The following is a 12,267-nucleotide window of genomic DNA, read 5'->3' as shown; positions in this document are numbered from 1 at the left end:
CGACCGTTGGTTGTGTAGTGGTCTCAGGCTGTGGGTTGGCCGGAATGGGGGGAGGGTTGCCTGGAGGATGTAAGAGAGCCAGTTTGGTGTTTAGAGCATTTGTTCTTTCCAGAGCCGTGGCGTAAAAGTGGAGAGAGAGTGAGTCGCACAGTGATTGGGAGGGAGTCGGGACGGTCGTAGTGCATGCTGGTTTGGTGAATTCGGAGATGATTTTGTGAAGTTCGTTGCTGGGGTTTTTGCAGTTTATGATTCGGGAGTTGTAGTGGGGTTTTTTGCTTTCCTGATTTCGACCTTGTACTGATGAAGGTGTCGGGCCAAGGTGGTACCGTTCTCCTGGGATTTGTCTTTCTGCCATTTGCCTTCTAGGTATTTATATAGTTGTTTAATGGTTTAAAGCTCAGGTGTGAACCATCTAGGGAACAGGCCACGGCGGGCTGATGGTTTACAGGAGGGTGTGAGCCGCATTAGTGAGGAGGATGGTGGAGATTGGAGGAGGGCGTCGGCTAGGTGAGGAATGATTGTTAGTTTTTTCCAGCATTTGCGTAGCTTCTGAGGTTCTGATTCGCATAGGGGAAGGGGGTCGGGTGAGAGAATGGCGAAGGAAACAATGAAATGATCGGACCAGATGATAGGGGTGGGGGGGTTTAGATGTATCTGGTTGTGGGAGCTAAAGATGGCATCAAGAGTGTGTCCTTTATTGTGAGTCGGGCTGTTTATGTGGGGTTGGAGGTTAATTGCGTCTAGGCCGTCAACCAGAGAGTGTGTCATAGGGTTGGTGGGGATGCCATATGTTGAAGTCTCCAAGAAGGGTGAGGTTGGGATGGTTTAGTTGGAGGGTGGCAATAGAGTCGCAGAGGTTGTTTGAGAATTGTCTATCATAGCCCGGGGGTCTGTAGATTATTAGGAAGCTGTGTGAGAGTGATGGGGAGAGGGATAGTTTAACGAGGAGTGATTTGCAGGCAGGAATGCAGGGTTGGTTGTCGGTGATTGAGGCGTGGAAGTGAGACTTGAAGACAAATGCTATTCCTCCATCTCTAGAGGGACGGTTAAGTGGGATGAGGGAGTAGTCAGGGGGGAAGGCTTCATTGGCGATCGGGGCGAAGTCATCAGAGAACCAAGTTTCGGTGATGAAAACCAGGTCTGGTTTGTCAGAGGCGAGGAGGTCAAAGATGCAGTGTCTGTTTTTTGCTATGGATCGGGCGTTAAAAAGGATGCAGTTCACTTTGGTAGGTGAGGATGGTGTCGGTTCTGGAGCGGGGGGGGTGGAAACTGGAGAGGGGGGAGATGGGTAGGGTGGTTGATGATTGATGGAAAAAGTGGGCGAACAGAAAGGTTGGCAGTTTCGGGTGGGAGTGCGTGGATGCGTGTGTTAGGATGATAGGATTTGGACCGGGAAGATTGAATGTGGGGTGTGGGCGGTTAGGGGTTTCAGTTGCAGTTGGTGAGAAATCTAGGGAGAGGGGTTTCAGGAAGGGTGAAACGAGGCAGGAAGGTGGTGATTGGAGGAAAGAGGAGGTGGGTCGAGACAGGGGTGGCGAAGAGTGCTGAGAGATTGAGGGGGACCAGGTAAGTTTCCTTTTTAGTGACTTCGATGTGATTGGCGTGTGGGAGAGGGTAGGGGGGTTAGAGGGGGAGAGGGCTGAGGCTTCTGTTCTTGCTAGTGCTAGGCGTGCCGTTTTTAGGGAGGGGAACGGGTGTGGTCGGCAGAGGAAGATGGTGGGGGTTTGTGGTAGAGGTGGAGGGAGGATGGTTGAAGGGCAGGGTGGGCCTGGAATCACAGTGAGGGGAGAGGGGATGATCAATGTCGGCTGGTGGGTGATGGGGTTAGGGGGGCAATGGTCTTGGGGTGGTTGGGCTGCCAACGTGCCCCTCTGGCTTGGTGTTTGGATAGGGGAGGGGTAGGGGATGGGAGGGAGGGTGCGATGATTTGGGAGGGGGGGCGGGAGGCGAGGCGGACCAGAGAGTGGAGATGGTCCATGGTGGTTGTTTCCGACAAACCCTGGTGGAGCGGGTGCACTCATGGTTAGCATGGACTACTTGGGGGTAGTTTCAGGTGAAGCTTACACTTTATAAGTTCGGCTATCACTGGGTGAGATTGGTCGTGGTTTCAGTGAATGCTGAATAGGTGGTCTATTTAGTTGGAACTATAGCACAGTTACGCTGTTTGGTAGGCTCTCTTCTAGAAAGCTGGAATACAGGTAAGCTATTAGGGAGAAATTGAATGTAGTAACACCCCAGGTATGGTTTTGGGCCGACTTTTAAGTACAGTTTCGGTGGGCTTTCTAATTTTAGTTCTAGATTCAATGTGTACGCTATTCTGCAAACTTCTAGATTCAAGCTAGCGGCGCTATTGGGCCCACTTCTAAATTTACACTTTATTCAGGTACGATATTGCGCATGCTTCAGTATTCAGCTAATAACTCAACGAATACTGGGCACCCTATTGCATAGGGAAGGATATTATGAAGACGGAGAGGATATTAGGCACGCTTCTAAGTTCAATTTGCACTGAGAGGGTATTAGGGATAGTTCTGAGTTCAGCTAGGGCAATTATTGGTCATACTTCTAAATTCGAGCTAGGTGCGTTATTAGGTTCACTTCTAAATTAAGCTTTGCGGGTATTTAGAGCGGGAATTTAGGCATAGGCTTTTAGGCACACTTCTAGATTCAGCTTTACACTGAGATGATGTTGGTCGATTAGATAGACTTCTAAATTCAACTATACACAGGGATGATGTGGGGCTATTAGATAGCCTTCTAAGTTCCGACTTCCACTGTACACAGGGATGCTGTTGGACTGTTAGATAGACTTTTAAATTCGACTATACAACAGAGATAGTATTAGGCCTACTTCAGGTAGGTAATTTAGACAGGACTTCTGAGTTAAACTTTCTCAGTTCTAGGGTCAGCTTTGCCAGGGGGCTTACTTCAGGTAGGTTATTTAGGCAGAACTTCTGAGTTAACTTTTCCGCAGTTCTAGGGTCAGCTTTGCACAGGGGTATTGGGTATATTTGGGTTCGGGTTTGCACTGGAGAGATATTATGTGCAAGGTTTTCACAGAATGGGTATTAGGAGCACTTTCTAATTTACACAGAAACGAAGTTGGGCACACTTTAGATCCAGCTTTAACAAAGAGGCTATTGGGCGCACTTCTACATTTTATTTTCTAACAGAGAGGCTATTGGGGACACTTCTAGATTCAACTTTTCATAGAGATACTGCTGGAGACACTAGGTTCAGCTTTCCACAGAGCTTATTGGGCACACTACTGAATTCTGCTTTCACAGAGAGGCTATTGGGCACACTTCAAAATTCTGCTTTCACAGAGAGGCTAATTGGGCACACTTCTAAATTCTACTTTCACAGAGAGGGTATTAGACACACTTCTAAATTCAACTTTCCACAGAGGCTATTGGGGACACTTCTAGGTTCAACTTTTCACAGGGAGGCTATTGGGGGCCCTTCTAGGTTCAACTTTTCATAGAGGCTACTGGGCACAGATCTAGGTTCAACTTTTCACAGAGAGGCTATAGGGCACACTTCTAGGTTCAACTTTTCACAGAGAGGCTATTGGGCATACTTCTAAATTCTGCTTTCACAGAGAGGCTATTGGGCACACTTCTAAATTCTGCTTTCACAGAGAGGCTATTGGGGACACTTCTAGGTTCAACATTTCACAGACTATTGGGCACAGTTCTAGGTTCAACTTTTCACAGAGAGGCTATTGGGCACATTTCTAAATTCTGCTTTCACAGAGAGGCTATTGGGGACACTTCTAGGTTCAACTTTTCACAGAGAGGCTATTGGGCACATTTCTAAATTCTGCTTTCACAGAGAGGCTATTGGGGACACTTCTAGGTTCAACTTTTCACAGAGAGTCTATTGGGGACCCTTCTAGGTTCAACTTTTCATAGAGGCTATTGGGCACAGTGCTAGTTTCAACTTTCCACAGAGAGGCTATTGGGCACACTTCTAGATTCTACTTTCACAGAGGCTATTGGGGACACCTCTAGGTTCAACTTTTCATAGAGGATATTGGGCACAGTTCTAGGTTCAACTTTCCACAGAGAGGCTATTGGGCACAGTTCTAGGTTGTACTTTCCACAGAGAGGCTATTGGGCACACTTCTAATTCTACTTTCACAGCAGCTATTGGGGACACTTCTAGGTTCAACTTTTCACAGAGAGGCTATTGGGGACACATCTAGGTTCAGCTTTTCACAGAGGCTACTGGGCACAGTTCAAAGTTCTACTTTCACAGAGGCTATTGGGCACACTTCTAGGTTCAACTTTTCACAGAGAGGCTATTGGGCACAGTTCTAGGTTCAACTTTCCACAGAGAGGCTATTGGGAACACTTCTAAATTCCACTCTCACAGATTCTAATTTCACAGAGGCTATCGGGGGCCCTTCTAGGTTCAACTTTTCACAGAGGCTATCGGGGGCCCTTCTAGGTTCAACTTTTCACAGAGAGGCTATTGGGGACACATCTAGGTTCAGCTTTTCACAGAGGCTATTGGGCACAGTTCTAGGTTCAACTTTCCACAGAGAGGCTATTGGGCACAGTTCTAGGTTCAACTTTTCACAGAGAGGCTGTTGGGCACACTTCTAATTCTACTTTCACAGCAGCTATTGGGGACACTTCTAGGTTAAACTTTTCACAGAGAGGCTATTGGGGACACATCTAGGTTCAGCTTTTCACAGAGGCTACTGGGCACAGTTCAAAGTTCTACTTTCACAGAGGCTATTGGGCACACTTCTCAATTCACCTTTCCAAAGAGAGGCTATTGGGCACAGTTCTAGGTTCAACTTTCCACAGAGAGGCTATTGGGCACAGTTCTAGGTTCACCTTTTCACAGAGAGGCTGTTGGGCACACTTCTAAATTCTGCTTTCACAGAGAGGCTATCGGGGACCCTTCTAGGTTCAACTTTTCATAGAGGCTATTGGGCACAGTTCTAGGTTCAACTTTCCACAGAGAGGCTATTGGGCACACTTCTAAATTCTACTTTCACAGAGGCTAGTGGGGGCCCTTCTAGGTTCAACTTTTCACAGAGGCTACTGGGCACAGTTCAAAGTTCTACTTTCACAGAGGCTATTGGGCACACTTCTCAATTCACCTTTCCAAAGAGAGGCTATTGGGCACAGTTCTAGGTTCAACTTTCCACAGAGAGGCTATTGGGCACACTTCTAGGTTCAACTTTTCACAGAGAGGCTGTTGGGCACACATCTAAATTCTGCTTTCACAGAGAGGCTATTGGGGACACATCTAGGTTCAGCTTTTCAGAGAGGCTATTGGGCACAGTTCTAGGTTCAACTTTCCACAGAGAGGCTATTGGGCACACTTCTAGGTTCAACTTTTCACAGAGAGGCTGTTGGGCACACTTCTAAATTCTGCTTTCAAAGAGAGGCTATTGGGCACACTTCTAGTTTCAACTTTCACAGAGAGGCTATTGGGCACACTTCTAGTTTCATCTTTCGCAGAGAGGCTATTGGGCACACTTCTAGTTTCAGCTTTCACAGAGAGGCTATTGGGCACACTCCTAACTTCATCTTTCGCAGAGAGGCTATTGGGCACACTTCTAAATTCTACTTTCACAGAGAGGCTATTGGGCGCGCTTTTAAAATCAGCTTTGGACAGAGAGGATGGTAAGCACACTTCTAAATGCAACGGTTAATTTCGCGCTCTAAGAATGAGACTATACCATAGACATGTTTGTAAATGCAAACTTCTAAATGTAATGCTAACACAGTGTGTAGATCTTACAATGGTTTAGTTTCTAGGTTGAGTGGTGTGGTATTATGGCGAGAAGTAATTTCTTCTGTCCCCGCCCTTGCCACACTTACTTTTTTGTCGGCTTCTTGCTTCTCCTGTGGATACCTGCAGATACAATCAGGAGCTGTCAAAATTGAGCCGTCCTTTGCCTTGGGTCCTTAGCCGATGGGCTGCCGGGCAGAGGGCTGCCATGGGAGGACTGGCAATGAGTGGAGATCTTTTGTCAGGACCAATCAGGGTGGGTGTGGGCGGGTCGGGAGGCGGGAGGGAGGGAGGAAATCAGGAAGAGGGGTTGAAGAGGCAGCGGGGACAGCAATCAAGGTGGCGAGGGGCCTGGGGCCTCAAGGGAGGATCTACACAAAACCCGGATGGGCGGTAGTCACACCAACAAAGGCCCACAACACTCACCGGGCTTCTTTGTAAAAGTGGAGCCCAGTGCAGCTACGAGCCGTGTAGTGAGGCTCCAACGGTCTTATGGACCAATCAGGGCGGGTGTGGGCGGGTCGGGAGGCGGGAGGGAAGCAATCAGGAACAGGGGTTGAGGAGGCAACGGGGACGGCAATCAAGGTGGCGAGGGGCCTGGGGCCTCAAGGGAGGATCTACACAAGGCCCGGATGGGCGATAGTCAACACTCACCAGGCTTCTTTGTAAAAGTGGAGCACGGTGCAGCTACGAGCCGTGTAGTGAGGCTCCAACGGTCTTATGGACCAATCAGGGCGGGTGTGGGCGGGTCAGGAGGGAGGGAGGGAATCAGGAACAGGGGTTGAGGAGGCAACGGGGACGGCAATCAAGGTGGCGAGGGGCCTGGGGCTCAAGGGAGGATCTACACAAGGCCCGGATGGGCGGTAGGCACACCAACAAAGGCACACAACACTCACCGGGCTTCTTTGTAAAAGTGGAGCCCGCTGCAGCTACGAGCCGTGTAGTGAGGCTCCAACGGTCTTATGGACCAATCAGGGCGGGTGTGGGCGGGTCAGGAGGCGGGAGGGAGGGAATCAGGAAGAGGGGTTGAGGAGGCAGCGGGGATGGCAATCAAGGTGGCGAGGGGCCTGGGGCCTCAAGGGAGGATCTACACAAGGCCCAGATGGGCGGTAGGCACACCAACAAAGGCACACAACACTCACCGGGCTTCTTTGTGTATGTCGACTACTGTTGGTGCAGAAATTACCACTGACATAACTTAGTAGATTGCCTTGGCTTGAAGTTTTGACCAAAAGGAGTAACCTGAATAAAAGATATTGGCGCATTATGGAGAATCTGAGAAATGTACTGTAGAGGAGGTCCCAGACATGGCCTACACACCAGCCCCACAGAGTGAGGTGCCAGGAACATACTCGCCAAAGCATGTGACGTATGTGGAACAAATCAGCCAACAGAGAGCAGCTGTAGGACTCTGCCCAGTGCACATCAGAAGAGCAATACCTGTCAAAGCGCCTATAACCAGACAACCTTGGGCAGCCCGGTACCCACTGAGACAACCGTACCCAGCAGTTAACACGCAATGAACACTACTTACAGAGTGTCCCGGAACCTGGACAGACCTACAGATGAACATAAACGACGAACGAAAGATGACACACAAGGGCAAAATACAAAGAATAACGATGTAATGGATGAGTAAGAGAAAAGACGTTAATATAAAGAAACGTAACCAATAAGTGAAATAAACACACGTAACTGACTAAAGTGCCTGTAAATAGGCTCGGAACGCAAGAAGCTAAGAACGATGCTGCTTGCAATGCTTAGTAGAAGAAAAGAGCGGCATGCGCCAACTATATATCTACCTCAATAAAGCACACTATACAAGTGCGACTCCATTTTGTAAAAGCAGAATAAGCCCAGGGTGCAAAGGGCTACCAAGGCCAAGATTCATATTCCAAACAAAGCCAAAGGGAAGAGCGGAATCGAAACCTAGTGAGAAGTAGTTCATGCTTGGGAATTCGAGGTCAACTTAAGGAAGGGAGGAGAGCACAGCCTCAGAGAATCGAAACTTCAGAGCATACCAGCCAGCCAGTGAAGGTCGAGATAAAGAGGCCCCAGGCAGGTGGCGATGCTATGGAAGAATCAAATACGTGAATAACAGGAAAATGAAGCAGATTCACAGTGAACAGACACGTGACCAGCCCAGGGCAAGAGGTACCAATGTCTGATGTCACCCAGAACCTGAGGATGCCATAACTTTCCCAGATAAGAAGCTACAGTTTCGAGTCCGTCCTCAGCCAACTAATTGACACATAGCCCTAAAGTACTGATTGATGGAAGGGAGACAGGGTGAATCTTGCGGCACAAGGCTCCCGGGTGTCTGTTCTGCATGCTGCTAATTAAAGTAGAGATTTATGCATAGGGGTGTAACCCACCCAATCACAATGGACCAAATAATCTTGGGTCCTATAGCTAGTATAACCAATAAGGCGTTGTGCTTGTAGTGACGTCTATCACGAGTAATGTAGAGGGATGGACGCAGACGCCCACCCGATAAGAGTTATCCAATCCTTATGCTTTGTTACCATATACAGATATAGCACCTATACTTAAGTTACCTTTTCCAACCAATAGAATTGCATGACAAACTTATGAGTGTTACACGTCAATGATGATGAATTTTGGGTATAACTTTTGCTGTCTGAATGAAGAATTTGGGAGTTGAAGCGAGACAGGCGATCGCATCACTGTCGATTACCATTTGTTTCCCCGTTTTTTGTACTCGTCATTAAACGGACTTCCCTTTGCCAAACCGTTGATTTGTCCTCATTGATTGGTGATGGAGTAAGTGAATCCCGCACCCCATCCTCTTCATGGTGCGGCTATCTTGTTTAAAGGTGCCGGGGGGGCAAGCTCTGAATCTCATGGGCCAGTCCAGAGATCGCTTCTTTGTTCTCCGGTACAGTACCAAGAGGGGTGCAGATGAAAACATGCATATAATCATCCTGCAAGCCTATCATGCACAAGCAATTCCCGTATTTCGAGCAGATATAATTTCCCCCCCATTACGATTATCTTGAACTTTTCAACAGGGAGGCATGCATTGAATTTTGATAGCTCCATAGTGGCCTGCAACACCCGTATCCGTCTTTGAAATCGTGAAGAAGCAAGAGTGAAACCCTTAGTAGGATTTCACTATGCAAATCTTTTCCACTGCATTTATTTGAAATCTCTTTCAGGTAAGATGACATCTGCTGGGGAAACTAAGTGGATAAAGAATGAGGGAAGGAGAAGGGGGTATGGAACCATTTCAGGACTATCAAGATGATAGAGGGATAATTATTGCCATGCAAGACATAAAAGGAACTCTTGCCCCCCATCGGAGTTGGATAAAACTGGACCTGAAAAATGTAATTGCTTTGGTTTGTCTTAGGCAGACAAAGTAGGGAATAATTAATCGCTTTGTAGGTCTCTGCAGTTTCCCTGGCTGTGTCCCAGCAGAACTGTCTGCCTTGACCATGGGAACCTCCTGAAACCCTTCAACGATCACCCTCTACCATGTTAATGGCGCAAAGCACAGGATGGTATCAGTTAATCTATGTGATAGAGAGCGATTTTGCCATAAAGGTCTTCTTCAGGAGTGTTTCATCAGTAGAGGGTTGAACTAGTGTGTAATGTATCTACGTTAAAGAAACAAATCCCAAAAGCTCTAGTTACAAAATTGTGAAGCCATCTTGTTCGCATTTTGAAAATCAAGCTTTTCGGATTTTCTTCATTTGTCCCCGGCTTTACATTTAATGTATGCGGAGTCCATCCCTGCAACCCCTGAATCCATTATACCATGCATGGAGAGCGGGGTACATCCCTGGAATCCCTGCTCCCCTTGTACGGTACAATGGGAATTTGTCATTTTCGTTTACTGCCAAATGCGCAGTAAATGTGCATTCATTTTCTTTGTTATTTTGGTAATACCAAAAGAGAGGTTTCCAATACTATGCTGTGCTTCTGTGATTAACATAGCTCCTTTTAAGTGGCATGTTGCCTCACATCAAGGCCTAAACACCTGCCACTAGTTGCTTTCTCAATGTGGTCAGCTAACACTTTCAAACCTCCTGTTGGTGAGCTTCTCTGCCACTGCTAAGCCTGCAAGAACTCGTTCTTTGCACGCTGACAGAAGGTTTGAGGGGGCATCTGATAAGTCCTAACAATACAGGTCACTAAGATAGGATCTGCATTATCCTGCTTCAAAGGGAAGGGCACTGTTAATGTACATCTTTGTCTCCACTGCGTCTGGAGTCATTCTCTCTCTACCTGAGGGGATCATGGAAGTTTAAGAGGGGCAAACCAATATCCTGCCTCAAGACAGTGGAAACTACAGCCAACTGAGGAGGGCTTGTGTGTGAGCTGCGAAGCATCATGACGAAGACACAGACTACTGAATGGAGTTTGGGATATCAACTAAAAAGGAGGAATGGAAAAGGGCCTAACTCGCCATATACCAAGGTGGGATTTACCTGCCTAAATAAAACTAATGATAGTGCAAATGTCTGTTTTTGTCCAAATCCTATGCTTGCCCTCACATCTAATTGTATGCAATGTGTAGGGATGTCAGCACCAAATGAGAAATGTTCAAATAAAAGTTCAGAGCTTCTTCCAGATTTGGGTGGAAAATGGGTTTCCCTTCCCCAAGATTCAAATAGTTCATGTTATCAAAGATGGTTTCCCTTCCCCAAGCTTTCAAGTCTCTCAATGTTCCCAAATAACACAATCTTTCAAATCTTTCAATGTTCCAAAATAACACAGTTCAGTTCACATATATTTTCCTTGGTTCAATCACAAAGTGGCTTTTCCTTAGATGGGTGTACTCAGTCTAGGCGTAGCTGTCGGACCACACAGTCCACCCATTACAGGTCACGCAACCAACACACCTTACTTGTGTTTGCTTCATAGGCATCTTGCAACAGTTTCAGATTTACAGTAAGCCTTGACTTATTCTTGTTTCACATGCCCTTATTATTATTGCTTGTTTTGTCACCATTCACTTGTTTAGTAGCTTTTGATTTTAAGGACCAACATAGGCTTCCTGTACACTGGTAGGAAACCTTTTCACGCTTTCAATTCTTTTGACAAACACCTCTGGCAACCTTTGCCAGGTTTCATTGCACTTTACTTTGGCATACAGGTTTTCGTTTCTCAAGCATTCATTTCTATCAGTAACACCTAATGATGTCAGTTTATGATGTCTGCTTGACTCTTAGCAATGCGTGCTTGCCTCTTGACAATGTTCATTACAACCATTCATTCCTTTCAGTAACAGCTTGACTTTTGGCAATGCTTACTTGACTCTTGGTAATGCCTCTTTAAAGGTTCCTGGTCCCCTGTTCTCAGACCTTTAATATATTCAAGTTTTCTCAGCTTCTTGGGAGCAATCGACACGCTCCGGGTCCCCTTGCCTTCTGGGCAGACTCACCGATTTCCAGTCGCGTGTCTGACAGCATCGGTGTGGCGCTGGAAAACCTCCCTCAGTTCTCGCTGCTCCGTGCCATTTTCCCACAGCTTTGGGTTCCCGTCTAAAGGACTTCGCTTCACCCTGCTGTCCTTGTGGTCCTGCAGCTGCAAATGCCCAGGGAGCTTCTCTCTGCTCCCGCCGTCTCTGCAACGTTTCACAGCGCCGGTTCTGTGTCACCCGGATCACTCAAAAGTCACTACCTGGCTTCTCTCCAGTTCCCGCTCCTCTGTTGCTGCAGCTTTTCCGGGGTCTCTGCGTCTCGTCCTGTGTCCCGCTGTGTTCCCAAGAGGAAACCAAAGTCCCCTTCTTGACAAAGCGTCCTCATTTTAAAGTTCCAGGCATCAATTAAGGTTTCAGAAAGACTAGACCGCGCCTTGTCAAACCAACAGTCTTTAATGACTCTTCCTCGTCCCAGTACTAAAGTGATGTTTGTTTAAGAGTCATTAAAGAGATGATGTATGGCTCTGGTGTGTCTCTTCCTCGTCCCAGTATCTGACTGGTGTTTACGGGGAGACAAGTTATGTAAAAGATAGGGACGGGACTGGTAGTAACCTACAAAGGCCTTGGGGATATTAGATTCATTAAATGGGAAATGGGGGATACTGTGTCCCACCCAAGAGTGCCTCATCCCCACTACCAAAGTCTCTACCACCCAGGTGATCCTCCCTCGCATATCCAACACCAGAGTCAGGATTCGATAGCGATTGCCTCTCCCTGGCCACCTGGAAGGAGGATACATTGGGGAAAGAAGTGAGGACGCCCTCAGATCCCTCAAAGAGTACATTCTCTTTCCTTATGGGACAAATGTTTTGGGTCCAGCCTTTTATTAGTTACTGGGACTGAATTAGGAGTGTCCCATATATCTTTTGCCTTTCTGATTTCATCAGGTTGCGTCTGAATACCTGTCCTATCGGATTCGGAGGAGAAGGCAGCTACCAACACCCATCCAAAAGAAGAGGTTCTAGAATTCTTAGCACTTGGATATCCATCACCTACAAGACCCTTTGTGGAATCACCTGATGTAAGACGGCAGTTCCTCCACTACCCCACCAACATATTTGCCA

The 12,267-nt window shown here is 47.2% G+C and overlaps 1 protein-coding gene across 1 annotated transcript in view; it reads right to left on the bottom strand.

Moving 5' to 3' along the window:
• The window catches only part of RANBP17 (RAN binding protein 17), a 2,111,817-nt gene that overhangs the window by 827,209 nt on the left and 1,272,341 nt on the right, over positions 1 to 12,267 (bottom strand). The window lies entirely within an intron of this gene.

This window comes from Ambystoma mexicanum, chromosome 3q (genome assembly GCF_040938575.1).
Source record: "Ambystoma mexicanum isolate Mex_15411 chromosome 3q, UKY_AmexF1_1, whole genome shotgun sequence".
NCBI lineage: Eukaryota > Metazoa > Chordata > Amphibia > Caudata > Ambystomatidae > Ambystoma > Ambystoma mexicanum.
The sequence above is the reverse complement of the archived record's forward strand: the minus strand, read 5'-3'. Positions and strand labels throughout refer to the sequence as shown.